This window comes from Thalassophryne amazonica, chromosome 5, assembly GCF_902500255.1.
Source record: "Thalassophryne amazonica chromosome 5, fThaAma1.1, whole genome shotgun sequence".
Lineage (NCBI taxonomy): Eukaryota > Metazoa > Chordata > Actinopteri > Batrachoidiformes > Batrachoididae > Thalassophryne > Thalassophryne amazonica.
Genome location: NC_047107.1, coordinates 77,782,914 through 77,805,930, shown reverse-complemented (window position 1 = coordinate 77,805,930; position 23,017 = coordinate 77,782,914). Strand labels below are relative to the sequence as shown.

The 23,017-nt window shown below is 45.0% G+C and overlaps 1 pseudogene; it reads right to left on the bottom strand.

The window, feature by feature from the left end:
• LOC117509968 overlaps positions 1–23,017 on the bottom strand; it is a 101,360-nt pseudogene that overhangs the window by 42,151 nt on the left and 36,192 nt on the right.

The window sequence follows — 23,017 nt, the reverse complement described above, 5'->3', positions numbered from 1 at the left end:
CACAGAGTTGCGTTGTGCTCCTGAAGTGAGCAAAAAAGAAAAAAGAAATTAAAGTTCGCTGGAAAGGCTGCGTCTGATGCATGTGTGACTATTTGGCCCACTGCCAGCAAACTTTCAGCAAAGGTGTCCAGGGGCACTTGGTTCATGCAGCCTTTATGAACACACACACACACACACACACACACACACACACACACACACACACACACACACACACACACACACACACACACACACACACACACACACACACACACACACACACACACACACACACACACACACACAGCTGAGTGATAATTTCAGCCCCATGTGTGTGTGCGGGGTGAGTGCACACGCGCACTGTGCAGTCACGCACACATGTGCGGGAGGAACAGAGCCCTGCATCCCACTCCGTCCTGTGTTTGCCATCCAGACTTTTGGACATCAGGCAGTCTTCAGTGTCTTGTCTACATGCGCTTTGGATGCCACCGTGCAGGTGTGTACGAGATAATCTGGATGTGTTCTGTCACTGCTGACCATGCCTCTTTTCCTCCTGACTGTGTCTGATGATGGTAATATTTGCTGTTTCGGCCTGGTTCCTGCACATTCATGCTATGTGTGACGGGGGCTTAACTCATACTATATATAAAAAAGGTGGTGCAAACAGTTAGTGTGCTTGCCTCCTGAACATAATATCTCCAGTTCAAGGCTTTGCAAATTAGGACAGTGTTATACTGTAACATTTACAGTATTTTCTAATTTATTCACACATTTTTACCATGTTGTTTAAATAATTATTCTGGGAACTACAGCTGCTGTCCCCCCCAGTAAACCAACTGATTATTACAGTGTATTCAAGCATACACATACATACATACATACATACATACACATACTATATAAAGACACACACATAAGAAATAAAACAATATTAGAAAATAAGTCATCTACATTTTAAAAAAGCAACATGTGGCAATACTGCATAAGAAATGTGAGTAATGTAGATTTTGACATCAAGCTCATGCTTCAAATTTTCATTAATTGTGACAGATTTTAAGATACAGTCATCTGAATTTTTCTTAAGACAGAGACAAATTCAACAAGAAGAACTTCACCATGTGGTATGTCAATCTGCTGATGTGATTGTGCACATTCCTCTGATGGTGTGAGTGTGAATGTTTCCTACATTGCTCCATGTCCAGAATCTCACTGGGGTAAATCTCCACCTCTGTCTTTCCATCAGCTTCATCCTTGCACAGCCAGCGGTGACTGGGAAACATGTACTGTTTTCCATGAACTGGAACCATAATTTGAACGCTATCCAGGAACCATCCTGCATGCATGCCCTCATTGGTGTGGCCAATCATCAGGCGGTTTAACTGGATGGAGAAATATTAGAGACCATACTCTATTTGACAGATTATTGAAAAGAAACAGAATTAGTAACAAATTTAAAATGGACTCATGCTTTTAATATATTTCTGCCAACAGAAGAGGAGCAGATATGTTATTCTGTCTGTCTGTGTTGTAGACCAGACATCTTACAAATGGTAAATGGATGTTACACTGCATCCTTTTGTTTAAATAGCAAAAGCTTCCCCAGGGTCAGGGGTTGCAAACCTGCATGCATGACATCTGTTTTATATTTTATATGAAATAATGTTTAATGCATTTGTCCCTGTTCAACAAATGTAAAATAAAATAAAATAAAAATAAAAACAGAGAAATAATTATTGGGCCAAGGAAGCATTGAGGCAAATTTGATGGTGATCCATAACTACCACTTTTTTCCTTTTTGATGATCTTGTTTCCCAACAGTCTTGCTCTTATGATGTAGCAAAGATGTGACGGCATTAGAAAAAAAAAATAGCTTAATTCCAACCACCCTTCTCTGTCGGTTGTCCCACATAATCATGCCCCTACCCGTTACTGAGAAGAGAAGACAACTCAGAGAGCACGCCTGGCAGAGGTACACTCTCTCTGAGTGCCTTCTACTTTCAGGTTCCAAACATTTTAAATCCTTACTTTACTTGCTTGGCTAAATGTATTATGGTGATATTCATATTCTTTGACTAAACTATATTCACTGTATATATTAGTAACATAGATGACTGAAGAGTCCACAGAACTCGCAAACCCCATAGTGTTTGTGGTACTCAATAAATATCATCAGATAATTTTAGCCTTTGCACCATTATAAACCAGAACAAATCAACATCATTAAATATACGGTATTACCTGTCCAATATCAAAGGTTTCTACTACGAAGACATCAATACGACCCATCTCAAAGTAGTTTCCCAGGTTGTTGTCTGAGACCAGCAGCATCGCCTTACTGGTGTCGCCCTTCTCCCCGTAGAGCTTGACAAAGACGTTAGAATCTGAACTTCCCCCTGGAATGTTACCCGTCTTCACCGCGATGCGATAGTCAATATCTAATGGACACACACAAAACCATCAGCATCAGGAAACTACACGTTTGAATGTTTTGGTGAGAATGAGGCTCCTGAGTGTTTTAACTTACTGTAAAGACGATTCCCCTCTGAGAATGGCACTAATTCTCGAACAATCTGTCCATCATCCTCATTGCGGTCCAGCCACCTAGTATGTATAATCATTTTAAAAAGTCTGCTTGGGACACGGTTTGATGTATTCAAAACGAGACTAAACATCTTCTCACCTGTTACATGGGAACTCCACGGCATGGGTCTCGGCCTGTCCCTCCTCTCTCACAAACACTTTGTCAAGGAACCAGCCACAGCCTCCACCTCGGCCATCATGGCCAATCCTCACCCTGCGGATCTGCCCGAGGGTTACAGCCTCGACAATAAACTCATCCATCTGACAGAGAATATCACAGAACAGGACAACATAGCACCTTTTTATATTGCAGGTGTATGTAAAAGTAGGGTGTGAAGACAGCTGTAACATGTTATATAGAGTACATAATCTTGTAATCATTTACAGTATTTGTCCTTCAAATATAATATGATGGTTGCATCATCATTTCTCCTCACAGCTTGTTTGGAAAAAGGTCCACAGCCTTCATTTCAGTGACTTAGCTGACATAGCAAGGTTCCATTTTCAGAAAAGAAGCTTGTATAAAGTGCCCAAGGCATTTTCTGTTAAAAGCAGACAACAGACTGATTCCTGTGCATTTTGACCTGCCAAGTTCAAAAATTGCTGTTGGCATGCTGTATCGTTACCCCTTCACCCTCTAATTTGCATAAAGCAAAATGGCCGTCAATTACATCAAAATTTCCACAATTTTGGTTCTATATATACTATAAAAGCAAACTAAACACTATTTTCTGTGTATTTTGACCTGCTGAGTTCAATTATTGTTGTTGGCAAGCTGTATCTTTACTCATTCATCCCATAATTAGCAAAAACTTTTATTAATTTATTGGTATTGTTACTGGTGAAAAAGTAAGTCATCTTTGATTTGACCAAGGCAAGCAAATTAGCAAAAGGAAGTAAAAAAGAATGATAGTTTGAAATGAAACACACTTCTTGGATAAATATGCATGTCTCTAAAGGTCAAATGTGGGTAAAACTGCTCTAATATTTTGCTCCTGCTGCAATGAGATCACCACAACCATCAAGAGCAATGTGCAGATCATGATCAAACTCTGCAGCCTTCAGTATCTTTTCATTCATCTTGAAGGTCTCAGCATTGTGCAGAGTCTTGTCAGCCTTCTCCTCCTGGAATAATATGCAAAGGGCCAATGTGAAAGTACTGAAAGCACTTCTGAGTCTTGCAGCTGGACCACTGGAGGGACCTGCAGTGGGTTCCTCGGTGTCTTGAGACATTGACCTTTTCTCTAGTCTCCTAAGTTTTGTCTTGGTGAACCAACTGTAACAGGATCTATGCCATTTTAGAGATGTCTCATCAGAACTTAATGTCCTCTCAGTTGTGAGTTTGTTCTCCATATCTTTGAGCTTGTGATGGACTCTTGCTAGCCCTTCCTTTGTCACTACCCTGAACAAGATTTTCTTTAGTGCAGTCCTAACAAATGATGCCGACATCACCATCCACTGAAGAATCTCATTTCATGCTGCCTAAGGCCTCCATTTTTCAATTCAAGACAACAGAGCTTGTTGCCTAAATAAGTAATGAGAATAGTCAAAATGTTCTGATCACCACTGAAGTATGCAACAAGAGAAAGTGCTAACAAGAGGAAGTCATGCCACAATTGAAGTGATGAACACAACTAAACCTAAATGCTAGAGAACACAGAGATATTATCTTCTTACCTAACACTTTCAAGATTATATGCAAATCAATCTAGTGACAAGGGACACTGGCAACCTAAGTGTATATAAAGAGAATCAGCAGACAAGAGACAACTCAAATGTAATCTAATGCTACTAAGTATAATATATTATAATGCAAACCAGTACCACAAGGTTGGAACTTGTCCACACAAACCAACACACTAGACTATGAACATGCACAGATATAGATGAACAAAGTATCTCAGAGTCTCCATAACGACTGTGAAAGGATGAATTGCACAAAAATATCAGTTATCACAAAAATATGCAGCTTGATTGTCCACGTCTATGCTGTGGCTGCTGCTGCTGCTGTTGGGTCACTGTGGCACCATGTGTCTGACCACTGGCCAGTGAGGCCTGCCCTTTGGTGTCAAAAGCAGTAGCCCTCTGGTGTTGAAGCTGTATACATTATCTGTACTGAACTGAGCCAATTATATAGGTTTTCACATAGTATTATCACTATATTGTTCAGCATTTGTGATGAAAAAATACACAAGAGTCATTCACAAGCCATCAAGGAATGAATATAATGATACTATGATTTTTAAATCCACAGGAGACGTTTTTCAACAGGCCAGTATAAGTAAGATTGACAAATACATGGATTTGTAGGCCTGATTGTGCAGCAGAGGCATGGTTTGTTTTTGTCATCAGTTGGTTTTGTTATCAATTTCTTTTGTAGAACAAGCTTCTACAAAGTATGAAAACAGCAGGCGGCCATGCTGTTTCATGCATACTCGTATTAAGGATGAAGAAGAGAAGACACAGCTTAACAAATAAGAAACTATGAACTCAGCAGTTCCAATAACACAAAGATAAGATTTTTCATTGCCTTTCTTGAGAAAAACAACCAAACTTTGGGAAAACGTGAAAAAACGTGCAGTCATTTTGATTTATGCAAATTAGAAGGTGAAAGCGTAAAGATACAGCATGCTAACAGCAATTTTTGAACTCAGCAGGTCAAAATGCATAAGAATCAGCCTGTTGTCTGCTTTTAACAGAAAATGCCTTGGGTAGTCTACTTATCTGAAAATAGAGCTCAACTAGACAGAGGTCAACCATTTAATTCATTAATATGACTCAATTCACACAATGCACCCAAAACAAAGAAGCACTTAAGAGCCACAACACAATGGAAGTACTCTTAACATGACAAGAGGTTTCTACCAAGAAGGCTTTAACTGACATGCTGTACTGTAAATCATGGATGTACCCACATTTCCTTTCTCAAACTTGTTGACATTGTTTTTGCAATTGACTAGTTGTCGGTCTCCACTGTCCCCGAGGTCTCCGATCAAATTGAGAAAAACAGTTGCATCTGTGCCGCTGCCACCAACAGTCCCTGTGCATACAGTCACTCTATACTTTATTACTGTGAAAGAGAATAACAACATTTTTTCAAATGTTAAGTTTCTTCAATTAGTTTTTCTACCAGATACCAGATATCACAAAGAAAAAAAAGAGGTCATATTGTACAAAATCACCCATATTTTACATTTAATGATTTATTGATTTATGTTAAACGTGCTTGCTGTCACACGGTGCATCTGGAAAGTCTTCAAAGCTTTTTTCCAAATTTTGTTATGTTACAGCCTTATTCCAAAATGGATGAATTTTATTTTTCCCCTCAAAATTCTACTCACAACACCCCATAATGACAACATGAAAAAGTTTTTTTTTTTTTTTTTGCAAATTTATTAAAAATAAAAACTAAGAAACCACCTGTACATAAGTATTCACCCCTTTGCTCAGTTTTCTGTTAATGCACCTTTGGCAGCAATTACAGCCTAAAGTCTTCTTGAATATGATGCCGCAAGCTTGGTGCACCTATCTTTGGGCAGCTTTGCCCATTCCTCTTTGCAGCACCTCTTAAGCTCCATCAGGTTGGATGGGGAGAGTCGGTGCACATGTTGGGAAAGTGTAGGAACACGGACCCACAACAGGGGGCGTAAATGAACGGACAATGGAGTAAGTCAAAATAACAACGCTTTACTGTTGTGAATGTGCACAACGAATACAACCAATCACAGCAATGGACAACAGTCAATTCACAAAAGTGTCGTGTGGGCAGGCTCGAAGATAGGAGATGCCTCTCCAAGGTAAGACCGGAACCACACGGCTTCCTCCGCCACAGGACCCCGGGAATACTGGAGCCGCCAAGTCCCGAACTCCCAGGTGGCCACTGCCTCCACGTGTCGGACCTGGTACTGCTGGCGAGGAGCAAAAAACAGTTAGATGGGGGCGCGTATGCACCCAGGACTCCGAACAGCAGGAAAGGTACCTCCACCTCTCGTTGGAACAGTAATCCAAAAAACTAGCTCAATCCAAAAGATGCACTCTATTTGCTTTGATACGTTACCTCTCTGGTAGAAACGATATCTCGGCAAATGAGGTGGAGATGCCGTCCTGCTGATATACCTCCGTAGTGATTGGGATCAGCTGTCTCCGGTGATGGGTGACAGCTGTCATCCTGGCTGCTCCTGTAAGGCGGCAGCGCCCTCCGGTGCCTGGAGCCCGCACTCCAGGCAGGGCGCCCTCTAGTGGTGGTGGGCCAGCAGTACCTCCTCTTCAGCGGCCCACACAACAGGACCCCCCCCTCAACGGGTGCCTCCTGGCGCACGACCGGGTTTGTCAGGGTGGCGACGGTAGAAGTCGGCCAGGAGGGCCGGGTCCAGGATGAAGCCCTTCTTCACCCAGGAGCGTTCTTCGGGGCCGTACCCCTCCCAGTCCACCAGATACTGAAAACCCCGGCCCATTCGTCGGACGTCGAGGAGCCGGCGCACGGTCCAAGCCGGCTCTCCGTCGATGATCCGGGCAGGAGGTGGCGCCGGACCCGGAGTGCAGAGGGGTGAGGTGTGATGGGGTTTAATCCTTGACACATGGAATACCGGGTGAATCCGCAGTGAGGCCGGAAGCCGGAGCCTCACTGCGGTGGGATTGATGACCTTGAGTATTTTTTAGGGGCCGATGTATCGTTCTTGCAGTTTCGGGGAGTCCACTTGAAGGGGAATGTCTTTGGTGGACAACCAGACCTCCTGCCCTGGACGATACGTGGGAGCCGGGGCCCGCCGCCGGTCTGCATGGTTCTTCGCCCTCGTCCGGGCCTTCAACAAAGCAGAACGGGCGGCACGCCACACCCGACGGCACTTCCGTAGGTGGGCCTGGACTGAGGGCACACCGACCTCCCCCTCAACCACCGGAAACAACGGGGGTTGATACCCCAAACACACCTCAAAGGGGGAGAGGCCGGTGGCGGACGACACTTGACTGTTGTGCGCGTACTCGATCCAGGCCAGGTGGGTACTCCAGGCCGTCGGGTGCGCGGCTGTCACACAGCGCAAGGTTTGCTCCATCTCCTGGTTTGCCCGTTCTGCTTGTCCGTTGGTCTGGGGGTGGTACCCGGACGAGAGACTGACCGTGGCCCCCAGTTCCCGGCAAAAGCTCCTCCAAACCTGCGAGGAGAACTGGGGACCGCGATCGGAGACGATGTCTGATGGTATCCCATGCAGACGGACGACGTGGTGGACTAGGAGGTCCGCTGTCTCCTGGGCCGTTGGGAGCTTCGGGAGGGCCACGAAGTGGGCTGCCTTGGAGAATCGGTCCACTATCGTGAGGACGACGGTGTTTCCCTGGGACGGCGGGAGACCCGTGACAAAATCCAGGCCGATGTGGGACCAGGGGCGATGAGGCACGGGCAGCGGCTGTAGCAATCCCGGTGTCTTACTGTGATCCGCCTTGCCCCTGGCACAGGTGGTACAGGCCTGGATGTAACCCCGGACGTCGGCCTCCAGGGACGCCCACCAGAAGCGCTGCCGGACGACTGCCACGGTTCTTCGCACCCCAGGGTGACAGGAGAGCTTAGAACCGTGACAGAAGTCCAGAACTGCAGCCCTGGCTTCTGGTGGGACGTAGAGTTTGTTCTTCGGTCCGGTTCCGGGGTCCGGGTCTCGTGTCAGGGCCTCCCGGACGGTTTTCTCCACGTCCCAGGTGAGGGCGGCCACGATAGCGGACTCCGGGATGATGGGTTCCGGGGGATCCGACGGCTCCGTTTTGACCTCATCTTCGTGTACCCGGGACAAGGCATCCGATCTTTGGTTTTTGGTCCCGGGACGGTAGGTGATCCGGAAGTCAAAACGGCCGAAGAACAGTGACCAGCGGGCTTGCCTGGGGTTCAGTCGCTTGGCGGTCCTGATATACTCCAGGTTCCGGTGGTCAGTGAAAACCGTGAATGGCACGGACGTTCCCTCCAACAGATGTCTCCACTCCTCAAGAGCCTCTTTCACCGCAAGGAGCTCTCGATTGCCGACGTCATAGTTCCGTTCGGCTGGGGTCAACCTGCGGGAAAAATAGGCACATGGGTGAAGGACCTTATCGGTCTTCCCGCTCTGGGACAGCACGGCTCCTATCCCTGAGTCTGAGGCGTCCACTTCAACCACTAACTGGCGACTAGGATCGGGCTGCACCAGAACGGGTGCAGACGAGAAGCGCCGTTTCAACTCCTTAAACGCGGCATCGCACCGATCCGACCAGGTGAAGGGAACTTTTGGTGAGGTCAGGGCTGTCAGGGGGCTAACTACCTAACTGTAGCCCTTAATGAACCTCCTGTAGAAATTAGCAAAGCCTAGGAACTGTTGCAACTTCCTACGGCTTGTTGGTTGGGGCCAGTCTCTCACCGCCGCAACCTTGGCTGGATCAGGAGCGACGGAGTTGGAGGAGATGATGAACCCCAGGAAGGACAAAGAAGTGCGGTGGAACTCACACTTCTCGCCCTTCACAAACAGCCGGTTCTCTAACAACCGCTGCAGGACCTGACGTACATGCCGGACATGAGTCTCAGGATCTGGAGAAAAGATGAGTATATCGTCTAGATATACGAAGACGAACCGGTGCAGGAAGTCCCGCAATACGTCGTTAACCAAGGCTTGGAACGTCGCGGGGGCGTTTGTGAGGCCGAACGGCATGACCAGGTACTCAAAGTGACCTAAGGGGGTGTTGAATGCCGTCTTCCACTCGTCTCCCTTCCGGATCCGAACCAGATGATACGCGTTTCTAAGATCAAGCTTGGTAAAAATCTTGGCTCCATGCAGGGGCGTGAACACCGAATCCAACAGGGGTAACGGGTATCGGTTGCGAACCGTGATTTCGTTCAGCCCCCTATAATCGATGCATGGACGAAGTCCGCCATCTTTTTTACCCACGAAAAAGAAACCTGCGCCCATCGGGGAGGTGGAATTTCGGATCAACCCGGCAGCTAACGAGTCCCGGATGTAGGTCTCCATTGATTCGCGCTCAGGCCGTGAGAGGTTGTACAGTCTACTGGACGGGAACCCACTGCCTGGAACCAAATCGATGGCACAATCGTACGGACGGTGGGGGGGGAGTGTGAGCACCAGATCCTTGCTGAACACGTCGACAAGGTCGTGGTACTCCACCGGCACCGTCCCCAGATTGGGCGGGACTCTGACCTCCTCCTTAGCTTGGGAGCCGGGAGGAACCGAGGAACCTAGACACACCCGATGGCAGGTCTCGCTCCACTGAACCACTACCCCGGACGGCCAATCAATCCGGGGATTGTGCTTCAACATCCAGGGAAAGCCTAAAACCACACGGGAAGTGGCCTGAGTCACAAAAAACTCGATCACCTCCCGGTGGTTTCCTGACACCACCAGCGTTACAGGTGGTGTCTTATGTGTGATCGGAGGGAGCAGGTAGCCATCTAGTGCTCGAACCTGCACAGGCGAGGTAAGCGCCACCAGAGGGAGCCCTATCTCCCTGGCCCATCTGCAGTCCAACAGATTCCCCTCAGAGCCCGTGTCCACCAGTGCTGGGGCCTTCAGGGTTAAATCCTCATACAGGATCGTGACTGGGAGTCGTGTAGCAATGTGGGTGTGTCCCACGTGAATGTCTCGGCCCACCCCTAGCCCAGTCTCTAGGGGCGGGCGTTGGTGTTGTAACCGCTCGGGGCAGTCTCTCACATGGTGCTCTAGTGCACCACAAACAAAACAAGCTCCATGGGCCCGTCTCCTCTGTGCAGCTGGTGCCCTAAATGTTGCCCTACTCGTGTCCATAGCTTCGTCAGTAGGGGGAGCTGTGGCCCCACGGAGCGCAGGGGCCGTGGAGCGTGGGGAAGGCGGAGCGCGGTCGGAACCGGAAGGGAGAGGGACGGCGCGTGCCCGGCCACGCCCTTCGTCTCGTTCTCGCCGACGTTCTTCTAACCGGTTGTCCAACCGTATGACAAGATCGATAAGCCCGTCTAAATCCCGCGGTTCGTCCTTAGCCACCAGGTGCTCCTTGAGAACCAAAGACAGTCCGTTTACAAAGGCGGCGCGGAGGGCAGCGTTATTCCAGCCGGATCTCGCAGCCGCGATGCGGAAGTCGACTGCATAAACAGCTGCGCTCCGGCGCCCCTGTCTCATTGACAGTAGCACGGTTGAAGCGGTTTCTCCTCTATTAGGGTGATCGAACACGGTTCTGAGCCCCCTCACAAACCCATCGTATGTCAGAAGGAGCCGTGAATTCTGCTCCCAGAGTGCTGTAGCCCAAGCGCGTGCCTCACTGCGAAGCAGGTTTATGACATAAGCTACTTTACTAGCATCGGTCGCGTACATAACGGGACGCTGTGCGAAGACGAGCGAACACTGCATCAGAAAATCCGCGCACGTCTCCACACAGCCTCCGTACGGCTCTGGAGGGCTTATGTATGCTTCCGGGGAAGGAGGGAGAGGTCGTTGAACAACCAGTGGAACGTCAACGTTACGCACAGGATCTACGGGAGGGAGAGCCGCAGCGGCGCCCGGAGGGCGCGCTTCCACCTGCGCGGCGAGAGCCTCCACCCTGCGGTTCAGGAGGACGTTCTGCTCGGTCATGAAATCCAACCGAGTCGTGAAAGCGGTGAGGATCCGCTGCAACTCACCGATTACCCCTCCCGCGGACGCCTGCGCGTCCTGTTTTTCCATTGGCCGTTCAACAGCTGGTTGACGCCCCTCGGGATCCATGACGCTGGCCGAGATATCCTGTTGGGAAAGTGTAGGAATACGGACCCACAACAGGGGGCGCAAATGAACGGACAATGGAGTAAGTCAAAATAACAACGCTTTACTGTTGTGAATGTGCACAACGAATACAACCAATCACAGCAATGGACAACAGTCAATTCACAAAAGTGTCGTGTGGGCAGGCTCGAAGATAGGAGACGCCTCTCCAAGGTAAGATCGGAACCACACGGCTTCCTCCGCCACAGGACCCCGGGAATACTGGAGCCGCCAAGTCCCGAACTCCCAGGTGGCCACTGCCTCCGCGTGTCGGACCTGGTACTGCTGGCAAGGAGCAAAGAACAGTTAGATGGGGGCGCGTATGCACCCAGGACTCCGAACAGCAGGAAAGGTACCTCCACCTCTCGTTGGAACAGTAATCCAAAAAACTAGCTCAATCCAAAAGATGCACTCTATTTGCTTTGATACGTTACCTCTCTGGTAGAAACGATATCTCGGCAAATGAGGTGGAGATGCCGTCCTGCTGATATACCTCCGTAGTGATTGGGATCAGCTGTCTCCGGTGATGGGTGACAGCTGTCATCCTGGCTGCTCCTGTAAGGCGGCAGTGCCCTCTGGTGCCTGGAGCCCGCACTCCAGGCAGGGCGCCCTCTAGTGGTGGTGGGCCAGCAGTACCTCCTCTTCAGCGGCCCACACAACAGCACAGCCATTTTCAGATCTCTCCAGAGATGTTCAACCAGATTCAGCTCTGGGCTCTGGCTGGGCCACTCAAGGACATTCACAGAGTTGTCCTGAAGCCACTCCTTTGATATTTTGGCTGTGTGCTTAGGCACACAGCCAACCACAGCATCAACCACAGCATGATGCTGCCACCACCATGCTTTACTGTAGGGATGGTGCCTGGTTTTCTCCAAACATAATGCCTGGCATTCACACCAGAGACTTCAATCTTTGTCTCATCAGACCAAAGAATTTTGTTTCTCATAGTCTGAGAGTCCTTCAGGTGCCTTTTGGCAAACTCCAGGTGAGCTCCCATGTGCCATTTATTAAGCAGTGGCTTCTGTCTGCCCTCTCTTCCATACAGGCCTGATTGGTGGATTGCTGCAGAGATGGTTGTCCTTTTAGAAGGTTCTCCTCTCTCTCACCCGATCGCTCAGTTTAGACGGGCGGCCAGTTCTAGGAAGAGTCCTGGTGGATCCGAACTTTTCCATTTACAGATGATGGAGGCCACTGTGCTCATTGAGATCTTCAAAGCAGCTGAAATATTTCTGTACCCTTCACCAGATTTGTGCTTCGAGACAATCGTTGTGTAAATATCACTTTTATACATGCTGTCCATATTCTTGAGCCGCTTAGGTGGATAGGGAGAGTTCCCATGGGATAAAAAAAGCTTTCAAACCTACCATCCCTGGTTCTCAAGAGGCACCTAAGTGGCTCTACTCTTCTTTTTTTTAGATATTTAGATATACCTTAGTATACACTAGTAGAGTTCTACCTTAGAATTGTTATGTATAATAGAAGATATACGAGGTCTATTAGAAAAGTATCCGACCTTATTATTTTTTTCAAAAACCATATGGATTTGAATCATGTGTGATTGTGTCAGACAAGCTTGAACCCTCGTGCGCATGCGTGAGTTTTTCCACACCTGTCGGTTGCGTCATTCGCCTGTGAGCAGGCTTTGAGTGAGGAGTGGTCCACCCCCTCAGCGGATTTTCATTGTCAGGAAATGGCGGAATGATTTGGGCTTTTTTTCCATCAGAATTTTTTCAGAAACTGTTAGAGACTGGCAGCTGGAAACCATTAGAAAAATTTATCTGGCTTTCGGTGAAAATTTTACAGGCTTCACAGAGAATAAGGACTGTTACTACAGATTTCACTTTTAACAAGAGATTTTGTCATGGAAAGCCGAGCGGAGGCTTTGCGCATCACGATGGATTCGCTCGCTACTGGAGCGAGACAAAACCACCTCCGTTTTGGTCTCACAGGACGGTTTTGAGATGGCGTTCAGACAGCTGTCGGTGGTTTTTCCATCGAGTGATTATCCGAGAAATTGTGGATGTGCCTGGACATGCCAGAACATGTCCCGTGAGGCTTCATCACGGCGTTGCTGTGCGCCATGCGGCATCGCCGCGCCACGCGGAATTCCTCCACACGTCTGTCTCAATGTGCCGAAAAAGTGCTGATGTCCACGTCTTTTCACAATTCCTGTGCTAGTCAGATGACGTCCCAGATAAAACACAGCGTCCAGTTTGGAAATGAATGGCACATTCCACTGTTACAGGAGTTTTTGTCATGGAATGAGGAGCGGAGGCTTTGCGCGTTGCGGCGGTGCCGCATGGCGCATAGCAACGCCATGATGAAGCATCACGGGACATGTTCTGGCATGTCCAGGCACATCCACAATTTCTCGGATAATCACTCGATGGAAAAACCACCGACAGCTGTCTGAACACCATCTCAAAGCCGTCCTGTAAGACCAAAACGGAGGTGGTTTTGTCTCGCTCCAGTAGCGAATCCATCGTGACGCGCGAAGCCTCTGCTCGGCTTTCCATGACAAAATCTCTTGTTAAAAGTGAAATCTGCTGGAAAATGGTTGATGTCCAGCTCTTGTGATAACCAGAGAAAGTGCACACGACGGTCCGGCTCCACAGAGCCATCCGTTTAGAAATGATACGGTGGTTTGTAGCTCTCGATGGCGGCACGGAGCGTGGCACGCTGAACGTCCTTAAAGCCGTCCTTAAAGCTGTAGTAACAGTCCTTATTCTCTGTGAAGCCCGTAAAATTTTCACCGAAAGCCAGATAAATTTTTCGAATGGTTTCCAGCTGCCAGTCTCTAACAGTTTCTGAAAACATTCTGATGGAAAAAAAGCCCAAATCATTCCGCCATTTCCTGACAATGAAAATCCGCCGAGGGGGTGGACCACTCCTCACTCAAAGCCTGCTCACAGGCGAATGACGCAACCGACAGGCGTGGAAAAACTCACGCATGCGCACGAGGGTTCAAGCTTGTCTGATGCAATCACACGTGATTCAAATCCATATGGTTTTTGAAAAAAATAATAAGGTCGGATACTTTTCTAATAGACCTCGTACCTTAATGAATTTTCATGCACTGTTAGTTGTGGGACCTTATATGTAAAGCCTATTTGTAGTGTCTTTCCAAATCATGTCCAATCTACTGAATTTACCCCAGGTGGCCCCTGAGCTCAATTCTGAGCTTCATGGCAAAGGCTGTGAATACATGTACATGTGATTTCTTAGTTGTTTTTAAATTATTATTATTTTAATAAACTTGCAAAAAACAAAACAAAACAAAAAAACAAACAAACCTTTTTTTCACATTGTCATTATGGGTATTGTGTGTAGAATTTTGAGGGGAAACAAATTTACTCCATTTTGGAATAACGCTGTAACATAACAAAATGTAGAAAAAAGTGAAGTGCTGTGAAAACGTCTTGGATGCACTGTATAATTCTAAGGCTATGTATGTAGAAAGTACCTAGCACTGAAACAGCTAATGCTAGTAATGTCCAGCAACGGAGTCAAAGCAGAAGAAATAATGCCACCGACATTTCTGAGGTGGTAAAGATAATAACACTGATAATGTTAATGCAAACTGGCATTATGCTACATTCATGATGACAGTAAACTCTGGAAATCCAAGTTGTAAACTCCAGAGTTCCGAAAACTGTGCATTCACTTGATGAATTTGGAAAACGATATGGAAGCACGACCATAATCGAGCTTTCTGGCTGTCTTTATAAAGAACACATAAGTCGTTACAACTGCTTACTGTGTGTAAGGAAGATGGAAATGGGGTCAGACAACTATTTCTATTTATAGTCTGGACTCAATGACAGTATCAATTATTGCAGACATTGTTGCAAAAACTATAACTCTGACACCTTCAAAAATATATAAAGAATGCAAACATATTACAGACAAATGTAAATAACATGCTAAAGTAATTAAGTACCATTTATAATATTACTATCTCAACATTCATGACACAGGATGCCATGATTGTAGTTCTTTTGCGGTCAAGTCAGATAAATCGGAGCACTGAATTTCCGGCCAGGTTTCTGAGGAAAAACAAAACAAAACAAAAAAACAAAACAAAACAACCCCACCACATGTTCAAATTATTTTTTCCAAGTCGAAGCTAATTTCTGACTTTCTGACTTGTCATGAATGTGGCATTACTCCTACTGCAGCTCCATTTCATTTTGTCAAGGATACAGAGATTGAATCAGCTCACTTCTTTTTCAAATTATAATCTTTAACATATGTTTTAAAAACCTATGTTGTCAAGTGAAAAATGTGTACAATATGAGTCCTTTAAATACAGAAATGTACTCTGCATGTACAGAAGAGTGTTTAAGTACCAGGCAGTGGCTCATTAATGAGGTCTCCTGTAGCAGGTAGCTCCCTCACAACCTCGTTATCATCTTCATTAGTATCCAGCCAGCGCTCACAGGGAAACGTAAACTTCTCCTTTGTTAATGTTTTCATCATAGTTACCTAGTTGGGGAAAGGTAACGCTGCAGAACTTGTTTTCAGACATGAGGGCATAAATGTGAAAATAATCATTTCATTCAAGTGTTCAAACACAAACTGAAGTCAATTAATGACCTTTGAACTTTCTTAATTTTAGAAGCGGGCTTAAAGGTATAGGGCCACAAAGCTTTTTATGATTTAAGGCATAAAAATAATTTCACTGGCACCACTGTAATTTTATTTATTAGCCATTAAATAGAGGATTCATAATATCACATTACCAGTATTATCAAAATTTGCTTGTCTCGAAAAAATTAATAAAAAGTTCCCCTGAAGGAAAAATTTGAAAAGAACAAACGGCCTTGAACTACTGACGGCAACAATGGTTGAGACCCGTGTAGTCGATGAGAGTAATATCACAGATTAACTGGGGCTTTCCCCAGACTTGCGTGAAGCTTTAAGGGATATACACGGCGGCAACCAATTAGAGTCACTGGCTGGTCTCTCTCTGGCTCCTAATCCAACATGGCGGAAAACATTCCTAACCACGGCGCTTATGTGTAAATCTAAGGTTTCTCAAAGGCTAAGAGCAGTGGTTTTCAAACTGTGAATTCACAGGAGGTATTGATAAGGGAATCAATAAGGAATCGAATCGATAAGCGGAATTGACAATGGCAATGATATCGATAAAATTTTATCAATACCCATCCCTGAATTAACATTATTTATGTTAAAATGTGTAAGTTATGCCAAACATGTTTAAAAAAAACACACAGAGATGTTTAAATTAAAAAAAAAAAGATGTTTAAAAGATGACAAAAGGTAAAAATAGAAGAATAGAAAGTTCTTTAAAAACACGTTTAAAATATTTGAAAAGGGTGTAAGATGTGTGAAAGAACAGAAAAACATTTAAAATGTGTTTAAGATGTGTAAAAGAATAAAAAGAAACACACGAAGATGTGAAATTGTGTGTATGTGTGTCGGGGGGGGGGGGCAGCTATTCATTTGTTCGGGGGGGGGGGGGGGGGCTCACTCTCCCACACTTTCAAACCCCCTGGCTAAGAGAAATAAACACTTCTAAAATGAAAAACACTGTTTTTGTAATCTGATAACTCCTCCAGAGTGATTTGCAAGATATTTCACAAATGTCAGCATCACGCATCACATCAACATAACTTCCGGTCTTTTCAAAAGCTCATGCACACACACACACGCACACATCCCCCTGCAGATAGTGTTAAAAAGAAACTATATGTTGTGGAACTCCCCCCAGATAAATATGTTTTCTTGATTAAAATGAGCTGTAATTTTACAAGACATTTCAAAAAAACAAACCAACATTATAATGCTTGGCTTCACGAGAAACTAAATTTTGTCAGGTTAGTGAAATGTGGGTGGCCCTATAGCTTTAAGTGAAAAACTGATTTTTCCCAGCCTACTGTCAGCTGCAGGTTGCCTGATTGTTATTACACGTCTGTTCTGGGTCAATAAACCACATTGTTATGCTCCATGTAGTACAGGATAAGACTCATGATGCACACAGGTCATGTAATGTATGAAAACAAAGTTTATCAATATAATGCAATGCTAAAATACCCTCGGCCGTATGAGCATAAAAACAGGAAACAGAATGTGACTTTTTGACCTCTTAAAATAGGTCAAGGTTAGCCATCTTTAAACTTGTCCAAGGTCTGTGTCCCAAGAATAATCCCTTTGAATTTGAAGACTTAGGCAGTAATAGGACTGGACTTATGCTGAGCACAGACTGATTCAAAGTCTTTGCAATACCTGATGGCTATATTTTGGCCATCAGATGTGTTTACAGGAAACAAACAAACAAACAAACAAACCCCCCCCCCCCAAAAAAAAACAAACCTTTGTTTTAAAGGAAACCATGTGAAATGTGTGTGAGAATATTACAAACTTTTCATATATTTTCAACAATTTGTTGTATTGATTGTAATTTGTTGTTGGTGCAACAAAAAGGAATAATTATGAATAATTTATAATTTATTTATAATTTACAATAATTTATGAATTAAGTAATTTAATTGCGTTACTGGCTCACCTTACTAAGATGCCATCCTGCAAAGGGATTTCTCTTTTCATGCCAAATCCGAATTTTGGTCAGTTTTCCCAAATCAGGCAGTTCAACCTGTGATGTCACATCAACATAAAACATCAACAACAATAATAACAATAAGAGATCATATTACATAGCCTTTTTACTTTAAGGTTTGCGATATTAAAATATGAGATACTTACAATAAACCTGTCCACCTGCCCTTGTTCAAAATTGTCTGTTTTGTTGTCCAGCCTCATCTCATCGGACTTGCCCTTTTCTCCATACACTTGGAAGGAAATTTCTGCATCAGTACCAGCACCGGGCAGGTCTGATGTCCAGATCCACAGAGACCAGGGGTGCTCTGAGGAGAAGCATGACGTTCATTTACAAGTAAAGCCTTGGTTTGTTTTATCGTAGAGATGATGTGTTAAATTTTTAATGTATTGTGGGAAGCAGTTTCCAGAACAGACTGCCAGTGTGACGATATTAGGACATGTGAGCTATAACAGGACACTACTGTGTAAAACAACTTTATTTTGCTTGCAATGCAAACAAAAAATAATTGGAATAACAGCTATTCGAATCAAGGGCCTATTGCAGAAGTCATTGGGCAAGAGGTACAGTATAGCTCAACCTGGACAAGCTGCAACTCTGTCACAGAGTCACAATTACACCTACGGTCAAGTTTCCAATTCACCTAATTTCCATGTCTTTGAAAGTGGGTGGAAGGCCGGAGCACCCAGAAAGAACCCACGCAAACACAGGGAGGACATGCAAACGCCATGCAGACTGGACAATGAGGGAAGCAATCCCAGGACCTTCTCACTGTGACCCAGCAGTGCAAACCACTAATCCACTGTGCTGTCTACATTTGAAATATATGATAGTTTTTCAATGTTGTCTCTGCTGAAGTCTATTTTGTATGTGTATACTGAGAATTTTCTGGCCAACAACAGTAAAAGTGGCTGTTATTCAGGCCTGGATCCAGAGTGAAAATCTGACAGATGCATTTTTGCCCAATGATAATATAAAAATCGTACGCGTCTTATTATTCAATAATCTTCATTCTTTTATTCGTGTGCAACATACACTGTCAAACTTCTTTTAATATATTTATTATACTTCATGGACCATAGTGAACACTTCTTATTTGTACAAATATGATGTCCTAAAAAACAACACTATAACAAAAATTGACAGTAAACAGGATCAAATTTATTGCCAAAATTTTTCAATTATACCTGAATCTATATATGATTTTTTTTCAGTTGATAAAATCAATAAAAATATGACTGCATATATTCTTAATAATAATATATTGAGATACAGACAGTTCACAGAAGACATGTTCCATTGATATCAATCAAAATTAGAAACAGTCCAGCAGGTAACAATATTCATCATGTCCATGACTAAATATACTAAAACAAATACATCACGGTTGTGATATGTGTACATGTGTACACTTTATATTGAAACTGAATTGAAATTGAACATTTTATTGAGTCTTAAAGTAAAAAAATATGAAACTGGTCACTGGATCCTTAAACTTTGGACATAATAAACTCTACATGGTGGATCCTTGATCTCTGGACATAAATAGGAATAAACAAAATCTGTTAGTTTTTGTCAAAAGCATTTCCTTTCAGACATTATTGGCATAACTGTCACTCCATATATCGGAGCTGAGCTCTTACAGCACATCAGGATGTAATTTGTAAAGAAATACAGCACGTTTCATTTTGGGAGGAAAAAACGTTTTAGTCGACTGTAGTTTCTTGTCTGTATTACAACGTTTGTAAGATGTGTCATTTTATTTAAAGTAGACCTGCATTGAAATAAATGCAGTCAGATCTTTGGACCAAAAAATGACTTATATTTACACATAAGATCCTTCTGAATGTAATAAAGTAAATCTGCAAGCCCAGATCTGTCATTCAACGGAGAAATCTTCATTTGAAAATGACAAATTTACAGCTAACATTTAGCCCTCCGCAAATTGTCCCTCTCATCATGGACGCTGCCGAGACGTCAGGGACAAGACCCTCTCCCAGCATGCATTGCACGCGCCAACTGTAATTTGTGGATTTACGTCAGTTTGCATCTGCACCTTTTTCGTGTCTTATACGGAAGGATCTACTTTTTAAAACTTCATATTGTCTTGCGGTACACTTGGTGAGTACACATTTCTTTTATTTGTGCTTGAAAATTATTTTTGTGGACTTTTTCATACGCCCGTTTGATTGAGTGGTGTCGCATTGAAAATCTACTGTCTTTCACCTCCGGTGTACCGTCGCGGGCTACGGAGGCGAGACCCGCAAAGAATTCAAGTCATTAAAAATACACTCAACAAAAATATAAACGCAACACTTTTGGTTTTGCTCCCATTTTGTATGAGATGAACTCAAAGATCTAAAACTTTTTCCACATACACAATATCACCATTTCCCTCAGATATTGTTCACAAACCAGTCTAAATCTGTGATAGTGAGCACTTCTCCTTTGCTGAGATAATCCATCCCACCTCACAGGTGTGCCATATCAAGAAGCTGATTAGACACCATGATTAGTGCACAGGTGTGCCTTAGACTGTCCACAATAAAAGGCCACTCTGAAAGGTGCAGTTTTGTTTTATTGGGGGGGGGGATACCAGTCAGTATCTGGTGTGACCACCATTTGCCTCATGCAGTGCAACACATCTCCTTCGCATAGAGTTGATCAGGTTGTCAATTGTGGCCTGTGGAATGTTGGTCCACTCCTCTTCAATGGCTGTGCGAAGTTGCTGGATATTGGCAGGAACTGGTACACGCTGTCGTATACTCCGGTCCAGAGCATCCCAAACATGCTCAATGGGTGACATGTCCGGTGAGTATGCCGGCCATGCAAGAACTGGGACATTGTCAGCTTCCAAGAATTGTGTACAGGTCCTTGCAACATGGGGCCGTGCATTATCCTGCTGCAACATGAGGTGATGTTCTTGGATGTATGGTACAACTATGGGCCTCAGGATCTTGTCACGGTATCTCTGTGCATTCAAAATGCCATCAATAAAATGCACCTGTGTTCTTCGTCCATAACAGACGCCTGCCCATACCATAACCCCACCGCCACCATGGGCCACTCGATCCACAACACTGACATCAGAAAACCGCTCACCCACCACGACGCCCACACACGCTGTCTGTCATCTGCCCTGGACAGTGTGAACCGGGATTCATCCGTGAAGAGAACACCTCTCCAACGTGCCAAACGCCAGCGAATGTGAGCATTTGCCCACTCAAGTTGGTTACGACGACGACCTGGAGTCAGGTCGAGACCCCGATGAGGACGACGAGCATGCAGATGAGCTTCCCTGAGACAGTTTCTGACAGTTTGTGCAGAAATTCTTTGGTTATGCAAACCGATTGTTTCAGCAGCTGTCCGAGTGGCTGGTCTCAGACGATCTTGGAGGTGAACATGCTGGATGTGGAGGTCCTGGGCTGGTGTGGTTACACGTGGTCTGCGGTTGTGAGGCTGGTTGGATGTACTGCCAAATTCTCTGAAACGCCTTTGGAGATGGCTTATGGTAGAGAAATGAACATTCAATACACGAGCAAACAGCTCTGGTTGACATTCCTGCTGTTAGCATGCCAATTGCACGCTCCCTCAAATCTTGCGACATCTGTGGCATTGTGCTGTGTGATAAAACTGCACCTTTCAGAGTGGCCTTTTATTGTGGGCAGTCTAAGGCACACCTGTGCACTAATCATGGTGTCTAATCAGCATCTTGATATGGCACACCTGTGAGGTGGGATGGATTATCTCAGCAAAGGAGAAGTGCTCACTATCACAGATTTAGACTGGTTTGTGAACAATATTTGAGGGAAATGGTGATATTGTGTATGTGGAAAAAGTTTTAGATCTTTGAGTTCATCTCATACAAAATGGGAGGAAAACCAAAAGTGTTGCGTTTATATTTTTGTTGAGTGTATATAAACCTCTCTCAGCGGCCACGGAGCTCTGCGGCTCTGATTACCGAGACGTGCGGCGCTGTGGATTTTGCAGCAAGAAGTCTGTCCTTGCGAGCAACAGGTGTCACCGCGCGCACTGCAGTAAAACGGCGAGCGTAGTCTCTGGACTTGTGCCAAGTTGGCTGCAACTCCATTCAGTAGACAGAGAGGTGGTGCTGGCTGCACAGCAGACACGGGGGTGTGAGTGCCGCGGCGGAATTTAACGAGCGCATGCACTCGGTAAGCGTATCGGGTGCAGTGAGACCGAGGTGTCGAGGAATAATGTTGCCCGCTGTCGATGCCGCCGCTGATCTGATCCCCGGATCTGAGCAAGCAGAGCTGTATCTCACATTCATTGCAGCTTACCAGGATGTGTATAACAGTAACATTACTAAGAGATAAAATCAATTTCAATGCGGGATCGGACTGAAGGCGGGAACGCGTCGTCTTGTCACCGACGTCATGGAAATGATCCGGATGTACAAACTGTTTTCACAGAGGGCTAAATGTTAGCTGCAAATTTTCATTTTTAAACGAATATTTCTCTGCTGAATTACAAATTTGGGCTTACAGATTTACTTTACTGCATTCAGAAGGGTCTTATAAATACATATCAGCTATTTCTTTTCTGAAATCTGACCACATTTATTTCAATGCAGGTCTCCTTTAAAGCGGCAATTTGTTTTGAAGTTATTCCGACCAGACTCTGTCTCGGCCGCGCAGCGTTTGGAACTGTGACAACGGAATGGAGGATGATTCTCGTTTCTTGACTGCAACAAGACATGAGTCCCAGTTAGTGACTTTAATCCACACAAAAATGACTCATGATATTTTAATGGCTTTGAGAGGAGTTAAGAAGCGGACTTATCGCTTCCGAAGAGCAGCGAATCAAAGAACCACGAGCCATTGAATCGAAGCATTGCTTCAATGGTTCATGGCTTCAAAGTGGAGTCGCGCTGCAGAAACGGTTGATTACAGACCAAACCCTGAATATCCGACTTTATTTGTATGTCTGTATGACTCTGAAACTCGGAAAAAATCCGTATAATTTACGGACTATAGGTTGACATGAAAACCACCGAAAAGCTGTGTTCACCGCGGGGACACGTTCGGCACTATTCGGGATTATTCAAGATTTTTTTTTTTTTCTTTCCGATGACGAACGATGCGTAACAAATTTGACCGATGCAACTGCATCGGTCCAAACCGGT